Source organism: Caretta caretta, chromosome 17, assembly GCF_965140235.1.
Source record: "Caretta caretta isolate rCarCar2 chromosome 17, rCarCar1.hap1, whole genome shotgun sequence".
Classification (NCBI taxonomy): Eukaryota; Metazoa; Chordata; order Testudines; family Cheloniidae; genus Caretta; species Caretta caretta.
In genome coordinates, this window is record NC_134222.1 from 23,528,727 (window position 1) to 23,537,704 (window position 8,978).

Genomic DNA, 8,978 nt, shown 5'->3' on the forward strand with positions numbered 1-8,978 from the left:
GTGAGTTTCTCTGAAAAAAAATTATTATTCTTCAGCCTCTGCCAAAAAAGAAACTTTCAGTTATGAAGAAAAATGAAGAATTCACAATTTATGCTAAAAATTATTTGTGGCATTACGCCCCATATTCTTCATGGTATTATTATTATGATATGAGTATGGCATAATTATGATATATTTGGTACAAGATAAGGCATGTGAGATATCATTGAAGAGGTTATGATTTACTGAATATGATTATCCTATTTGTATGTATGTATCATTCTGGTATCTGAAGTTAGATATATTGAAATGTGCTTACACCTGGGGAACACCCACTAGATAGAATGCAATCAGTCTAGATGGCTGGCTGGGAAGGGCCATTAGGGAAAACAATAGGTCTGAGAAGATGCTAATCTCCGACGGGGGAGCCTTTCTGAGGACGCTACAAACAGCATCTGATTCATGGCTGCAGTGGCCTCACAGAGACATGTGGCCAAGTCACTTGGTACTGGACTCCATCATAGAATACCAGTGTTTTTTCATTGAAAGGCATGGGTTGGCGACAAAGTTGGCGACAAAGGGTTTCCGCCATTTGCAAAAACTATTTAAGGCAGGGGAGTGACATCATTGGGGTTCTTCTTGGACTCCCTGCCCAAGAGAGACTGCTGGAAACATCTGAGGAACAAGGACTGGAACTGGGGAGAAGGGCTGGACCCAAGCTAGAGGGGTTTCTAGCCTGTGAAAGGAATAACGGGTTTTAAGTTGCAAGAAAGTGCAGCTTGCTCTCAAGACTCTGCAAACTGCCTAAATCAACACTTAGGGTGAGAATTTGCTACCGATATCCAATTTCTTTAGTATATTAAGCTTAGATTGCATTTTTGTTTAGTTGCAAGGTAATCTGCTTTGATCTGTTTGCTATCTCTTATAATCACTTAAAATCTATCTTTTGTAATTAATAAACTTGTTTTTGTTTTGTCTAAAACCAGCGTGTGGACATTATAACTTGGGGCAGAAAACTTTTGCATCTCTCTCTCCACGTTGAGGGAGAGGGCGAACTTCATGAGCTTACAGTTCTCTGTGCAGTTCTGTGTGCAGCACAAGACTGTATAATTTTGGGTTTACCCTCCAGAGGTGTGGTGTGCCTGAGAAGCTGGTAAGTACCCTAGTTGTATAGCCTTCCCATGCAGGGGCTGATCAGAAAGCCTGTTTGCATGTTACAACAGGTGTGTGTCCCTACCTGTGTGTATGCTGATCGAAAGAGCAAGCTTGGAGAGCTTAGCAACTTGTCACAGCAGCACAGTGTGAGAGGGAACCCAGGCTGGTGGGTCTGGGAGGCTCAGTGGTACCCAGTTCCAGGTGGCACCCCAGGGGGAACCCATGACATTATTGTACACAGTTATTTAGCTAGATCTATTCAAAATTCACCTCTCTGCCAATTATTCTATGGACAGACAATGTCCACGCTGAGATCATTTAAGAAAAAAAAATGGTCTGATACGGCGTGCTAAATTTCTTAAAGAACCCATTTAAAATTCATTTTAACTTATAAACAAATTAGCAGATTTATATGTAAAGTCTCAGAAAATTCCTTCCAGATTCAAAGAGTAAGTGCTATAAATTTGGGAGACCAGGCTGCATTTTTCATGCCTCGATGGTCCCTCTAAGGACAGTGGGCCCAGCTTTCTTGTGTCTGCAGCTGGACCTGATTAGGAATGTGGGGTGGCATCTGGGGCCAAGGAAGACAGAAGGAAATTTGGGTAAGAGAGGATAGCAAAAGCCTGGGGGTTGGAGAAGGAGGGAGGCCAGGAGAGACTTGCCTGCTGCCCTCCCCAAGCCAAGAAAGCCAAAGGGCTGAAGAAGGCTGAGGGCCAGGGGAGCAGCAAGGGACTTGTCCAAGTCTGAAGAAGGCTGAGGGCCAGGGGAGCCCAATGACTTGTCCAAGTCTGAGAACAGACAGTATGAGAGGGTGCTGGACCATCTCCTGGAGGAGAAAGGATGCCAGGTAGGAACGCAGGGAGTTCCTGATGGACAGAGCAGGGAAGGATTTCAGATAGAAGGAGCTAGGGGGCTCCTGGATAAAAAGCAGACTAGAACTTAAGAAGAGCCCTGGGGCTGGTGGAAGGTCTCGGAGCTGTACAGATGCTGTGTTGATGGGCTGTATTCAAGGACTTGGAGAACGGTTTGAATTGTTGACATTAATAAACCAGCCCAAGCAGAGGTATTATTGCCCACAAGAAAGCCACTAGTGAAGTTCTTGAGCACCATGAGGAGGAAAAGCTGACAGGGCCCCTGCAAATATCATGCCTGTCACAAGGGAGCAATTAGGGATAAAGAGAATCTGTCTGAAGCCTTGTGGCTCTGTGGTTAAGATTGAGTTGAGTTCTGCACTTAAACCAAGTGTCCGAATCCCTGCTTTAAGAGCAAAACTCAGATTAATCTGAACTGTGCAGCCACAACTGGTGCCTCCATAATTAAATGCAGAGAAATCTGTAGCTAAGGTTGAGTTTTGAGGGAGATTCAGTCTCTGTTGGGCATGCAGCATGCAGCACATCCTCCCTAACATTATAGCATTTGCTCTCTGAGTACTGAACGAATATAAATAAAACCAATAACATCTCTGTTCGACATGGCTGAACAGCAACAGGACACTAGCTGTCAGAAACTCGCCATCCTGTAGAATGACCAGTGCAGGAGAGGGAAAGGGCACTTGGGTCTAAGCGATTCTGAAAAGGCAAATTATCAACTGCTGGTTTGTTTTCCTGAGCAAGCTGTTTATTTCTTTTGTGGTTCAGCTTTTCTCTAGGGAAGATTTCTGTGCAGGTGACATGTTTAATTCCTGATGCCATTGTAATTTTGCACTTTTTCCTTCTCAAAAATATAAACCACTTTTTAAAAAAAAATCTTTTTCAAACTTATTATAGAGAGCAGGAGGGGCAGGAGAAAGGGGCAATACCTTTCAAGGAAGGTCCAGATCCCTGGCACAGGCTCAGCGTTACCAGGAATCCGAAGAGGGTGATTGCTGGCTTCATCCCTGGAAAGATACACAAATACACCTGGGTTAGTGGCAATGAAGGGTGTCCAGGATTCACAGATTTCACCCACCCATCAAAAGAGCTCAATGCCCAGAGCTCTGACTGCCCCTCTCCTCGGTAAGGTTCAACTCCAGGCCAAAATCTCCTGCCTTTGGGTACAGATGGAGTCAGCTCCCAAGAAGTGAGGGGTTATTTTCAATCCAGAAGAGAGCCGCTGCCATGGTACACGGCAGCCGAATCCTCGGCTCATTCATACCACTGCAAGTCAGGCATAACTCCACCGAAGTCAATGGCATTACCTTGGTACAAAACCACTGGGCAAGGAGCTGGAAGCCCCGTAGGTGAGTGCCTGCACCTCAGCCCCTCTGCTCAGGTGGCACGTCCTCTTGCTATTATCTGGTGACAACAGCAGAAAAGCTCATTGCATCACACCCTTTTGATGTGTGAAGTCACTTCCACTTTGTTCAATGGTGTGTCCCACAGGAGCACCTCCTGTGTGCATCGCTCCCTGAGGAGCTGTGAGGGCAGTGGTCCCCTCCTGCGTGCATCGCTTCCTGAGGAGCTGTGAGGGCAGTGGTCCCCTCCTGCGTGCATCGCTCCCTGAGGAGCTGTGAGGGCAGTGGTCCCCTCCTGCGTGCATCCCTCCCTGAGGAGCTGTGAGGGCAGTGGTCCCCTCCTGAGTGCATCCCTCCCTGAGGAGCTGTGAGGGCAGTGGTCCCCTCCTGAGTGCATCGCTCCCTGAGGAGCTGTGAGGGCAGTGGTCCCCTCCTGCGTGCATCCCTCCCTGAGGAGCTGTGAGGGCAGTGGTCCCCTCCTGCGTGCATCGCTCCCTGAGGAGCTGTGAGGGCAGTGGTCCCCTCCTGCGTGCATCGCTCCCTGAGGAGCTGTGAGGGCAGTGGTCCCCTCCTGAGTGCATCCCTCCCTGAGGAGCTGTGAGGGCAGTGGTCCCCTCCTGAGTGCATCGCTCCCTGAGGAGCTGTGAGGGCAGTGGTCCCCTCCTGCGTGCATCCCTCCCTGAGGAGCTGTGAGGGCAGTGGTCCCCTCTTCGTGCATCGCTCCCTGAGGAGCTGTGAGGGCAGTGGTCCCCTCCGGCGTGCATCGCTCCCTGAGGAGCTGTGAGGGCAGTGGTCCCCTCCTGCGTGCATCGCTCCCTGAGGAGCTGTGAGGGCAGTGGTCCCCTCCTGAGTGCATCCCTCCCTGAGGAGCTGTGAGGGCAGTGGTCCCCTCCTGCGTGCATCCCTCCCTGAGGAGCTGTGAGGGCAGTGGTCCCCTCCTGCGTGCATCGCTCCCTGAGGAGCTGTGAGGGCAGTGGTCCCCTCCGGCGTGCATCGCTCCCTGAGGAGCTGTGAGGGCAGTGGTCCCCTCCTGCGTGCATCGCTCCCTGAGGAGCTGTGAGGGCAGTGGTCCCCTCCTGAGTGCATCCCTCCCTGAGGAGCTGTGAGGGCAGTGGTCCCCTCCTGCGTGCATCCCTCCCTGAGGAGCTGTGAGGGCAGTGGTCCCCTCCTGCGTGCATCGCTCCCTGAGGAGCTGTGAGGACAGTAGTTCCCTTCTGTGGAGCAGGAGGGACTTGTAAAAGGCTCAGTTCTGAAAATGTAGAAATTAGAATAGGAACTGGCCAAGAGAGGTGTAGCAGGAGAAAGACTGAGCCACCCTCCTCCCTGCTCCACAGGTAACTTTGGTGGGGCGCGGACAGGGCAGTGGACCCAGCTGGGCACAAGGTAGGGGGTCGCTGGGGAAGGCTCCGGGGGCAGAGTCTCTCTGCACAGCCAGAGGTAGGGATATTGCGCATGCCCCTCCCTCTGCTGAGATGTCCACGGGGGCACGGGCACTCCAGGGAGACACTGGTGCTGTGAGTCAGGCTGGAGCTGGATGCCCAAGCCCAGAGGCACGTTCTCCCTGCTCCTGAGGTCCCAGCCTCCCAGGAGCCAGCGGGATTGGCTGTCCTGGCCCAGGGAGGTGGGGCTGGAAGTTCATCCCAGGGGCAACACATTGTGCCCCCCCAGTATCAGCAGGCAGGAGTCATCTATGCCTGAGACCTTTAAAAGAGCTCAAGTGTTAGGATGAGTGTGGGGAGCACAAGTAACATCTAAATCCAGGAACTATGCCAGGGATGCCGCTGGTATGGGGAGGCCCTCTACAGCTTGGGCTGCCAGGAGCAGATGAATGGTGCTAAATGAGCAGCAGTACAGCAAGGCCAACAGGCCGCAGCTGGGATCAGCCCCATTGTGCCAGGCTCTCTCTCTCTATAGCGAGAGACAGGCCTTGGTCCACAGACTTTCCAACCAACCAGACAAGAGGGCACAGAGAGATCAGGCGTTGCAGCCAAGGTCCCCAGGAGTCTAGAGCAGTTCCAGCAAATGAACCCTGAGTCTTAGTCGGTACAAAACCGCCCTTCGTCTCCACCTAGCCTTCTCTTCAGCAGGGAGCTGAGTCTCATGGAGTCATAAAATCTAAGGGGCCATTGTGATCATCTCATCTAAAGCACAGGCCATTGGACTTCCAAGAACCAATTCCTGTTTGAACTAGGGCTGATCTTTTAGAAAAACCCCCAATCTTGATTAAAAATAGTCAGTGATGGAGAATCCGCCACAACTCCTGGTAAACTGTTCCAACGGCTGTTAAAAATATTCCTTATTTCCAGTCTGAATTTGTCCAGCTTCACTTTCCAGCCATTGGATCATGTTACACCTGTCTCTGCTAGACTGAAGAGCACTCTTTTATCAAATTTTTCTTCCCCATGTAGTTACCTACAGTCAGTGATCAAGTCACCCCTTAACCTTCTCTTTGTTAAACTAAATAGATTGAACTCCTTGAGTCTATCACCATAGGGCAGGGGTGGGCAAACAGCCAGGCATGGCCCAGCCCCCGCCTCCTATCTGACCCCCCCGCTTCTCGCCCCCCTGATGGCTCCCCCGGGACTTCTGCCCCATCCACCACCCCCTGCTCCCTGTCCCCTGACTACCCCCAGACCCCTCACCCCTGACTACCCCCTGCCGCCCCATCCAATCCCCCCCATTCCTGACTGCCACCCCAGGACCCCTGCCCCATCCAATCCCCCTGTTCCCTGCTCTCTGACCGCCCCGACCCCATCCACACCCCGACCCCTGACCACACCCCCGAACGCCCCTGCCCTCTATCCAGCCCCCGCTACCCCCTTACCACACTGCCTGGAGCACCGGTGGCTGGCGGCGTTACAGCCGTGCCGCCCAGAGCACCGGCTCAGGCTGCGGCTCTGCAACTGCGCTGCCCGGCCACCCAGAGCATTGTGCCGGCAGTGCAGAGCGCTGAGGCTGCAGGGGAGGGGGAACAGCAGGGGAGGGGCCGGGGACTAGCCTCCCGGGCCAGGAGCTCAGGGGCCGGGCAGGAAGGTCCCGCGGGCCATATATGGCTCGCGGGTCATAGTTTGCCCACCTGTGCTACAGGGCATAATTTACAAGACTTTAATTATTCTTGTGGCTCTTTGAACTTTCTCCAGTTTCTCAACATCCTTCTTGAATTGTGGACACCATTCTGAACACAGGAGTCCAGCAGCAGTCGCACCAGTGCCAGATACAGAAGTAGAATAACTTCTCTAGTCTATCCAAGATTCCCTGTTTATACAGCAAAGGATTGCACTAGCCCAAAGGTCCCCGAACTGTGGGGTGAGCCCCCTAGGGGGGCATGGAGGAACCTTTGCAGGGGGCGGGGGGCCAGCCCAGCCCCGACAAGGAGTGGGGAGAGAGCGCTATCCAACCCTGCCCTGCCACCAGCTCTGCTCTGGCCCCACCCCCAGCCATGGCCCCAGCTCCCAGACCTGCGACTGACCCGTCCCCAGCTTCGTGACTCCACACCTGGCCAGGGGCCCAGCTGCCAGCCCCCAATGTGGCCCGGCTGCAGCTCTGTTCCTGGCCTCACCACTGCCTCCAGGCTCGGTCCCTGGCCGCAGCTCTGGCCACAGCCCCAGACCCACCCCCGGCAGCAGTAGGGTTGCCAGGTGTCCGGTTTTCTACCAAAATGCCTGGTCAAAAAGGGACCCTGGTGGCTCCAGTCAGTGCTGCTGACTGGGCTGTTAAAAGTCCAGTCAGCAGTGCAGCAGGGCTAAGGCAGGCTCCCTACCTCCCGTAGCTCTGCGTGGCTCCCAGAAGCAGCGGCATGCCCCCCCCCCCGGCTCCTACACATAAAGGCAGCCTGGGGGCGCCACGCACTGCCCCCACTACAAGCGCCGGTTCAGCAGCTCCCATTGGCCGGGAACTGCAGCCAATAGGAGCTGCGGAGGCAGCGCCTGAAGACAGAGCAGTGTGCAGAGCCTCCTGGCCATGTCTCCACATAGGAGCCGGAGTGGGGTGTGACGTTAGTGTCATGAACTGGGACCCTATAGATCATTTTTGCAAGTAAAGGCCTGTAGTGGCCCAAATCTTACATAAAGGGGGTCATATAAGGTGTCTAAGACAAGGTTATGGTTTGCTGGTTATGATTATACTGTCTATATGTGTGTATCATTTTTGTAGTTGAAGTTATGAATATTGGCTCTATACTGTCTGTATTTCAAACTTGTGCTGTGTTTCTGGGGAACACTCCAGACAAGTTGGTGTCAGCTCTGCCTAGCCTGCTTGGTGGCCCATTAAGGACCATCAGACACAGGCACCAACTTTTGTCAGCGCCCGTGGATGCTCACGCCCCCCCCCGCCCCTCCCCCCCAGCTCCGCCCCTCCCTGCCCCTATTGGATCCCTCCCCAAATCCCCACCCTGGCCACGCCTCCTCCCCCAAGTGCACCACGTTCCCCCTCCTCCCCGCTCCCTCCCTGGCTTGCCACACAAAACAGCTGTTTTGCAGTGCAAGAGCTGGGAGGGAGTGGGGGAGAAGCAGGACCCAGAAGCGCGCTCGGTGGAGGAGGTGGAGCAGAGTCGGGGGTGAGCTAGGGTGGGGCGGGGAGCTGCCGGTGGGTTCACAGCACCCACCAATTTTTCTCCGTGGGTGCTCCAGCCCCGGAGCACCCATGGTGTCAGTGCTCATGCCATCAGCGACACAACTGACCCACTGAGAGAAGGCAGACACGCCTTGGGACTCAGCAGGTGTGCAGGGACCTGCCTAAGGACAGAACTCTGAGGGTTTTCCAGGCCATGTGCTGGGCAGCTCGTCCTTGGGACAAAGAAAGAGACCACATGGCAAGAGACTATAAAAAGCTGCTGCAGCTCCTCCATCTTGTCTTCAATCCTGCTTCCTACCTCTGGAGGGACTTCGCTGCACTGAAGCTTTGAACGAAGGACTGAAAGACCCATCCCAGCTGTGGATGTTCTCCAGAGACTTGATTTGAACCTGCAGTTTACTCTATCACTGCTGCAAGCCTGAACCAAGAACTTGGCCATTACTGTATGTCATTGATTCCATTGAACCAATTCTAGCTCTCATCTCTATTTCTTTCCTTTTATGAATAAACCTTTCGATTTTAGATTCGAAAGGATTTGCAACAGCGTGATTTGTGGGTAAGATCTGATTTGTATATTGACCTGGATCTGGGGCTTGGTCCTTTGGGATTGAGAGAACCTTTTTTCTTTTACTGGGACATTGGTTTTCATAACCGTTTGTCCCCATAACGAATGGCACTGGTGGGGATACTGGGAAACTGGAGTGTCTAAGGGAATTGCTTGTGTGACTTGTGGTTAGCCAGTGGGTAAAACCAAAGTCTTCTCTGTCTGTCTGGTTGGGTTTGCCTTGGTGTGCATAGAAATCCCAGCCTTGGGCTGTAACTGCCCTGCTTTCAGCAATTCATCCTGAATTGGCACTCTCCGTTGGGTCCCGCCAGAACCAGCATCATTACAGGGGGACATGCCGCTGCTTCCAGGAGCTGCTTGAGGTAAGGGCCAACTGGAGCCTGTACCCCTGAGCCTCTCCCCACAACCCAACCCCTGATCCCTGCTCCCGCCTTCCAAACCCTTCAGTCCCAGCCCGAAGCACCCTCCTGCACCCTAAATCCCTCATCCCCAGCC

At 53.3% G+C, this 8,978-nt stretch overlaps 1 protein-coding gene across 1 annotated transcript in view; it reads right to left on the bottom strand.

Moving 5' to 3' along the window:
- The window catches only part of MPO (myeloperoxidase), a 66,963-nt gene extending 63,956 nt beyond the window's left edge, over positions 1–3,007 (bottom strand). Inside the window, exon 1 of the mRNA XM_048823917.2 lies at positions 2,933–3,007. The gene's annotated coding sequence lies outside the window, so the exon portion shown is untranslated. The remainder of the gene's footprint in view (positions 1–2,932) is intronic.
- Positions 3,008–8,978: the final 5,971 nt, after the last annotated feature.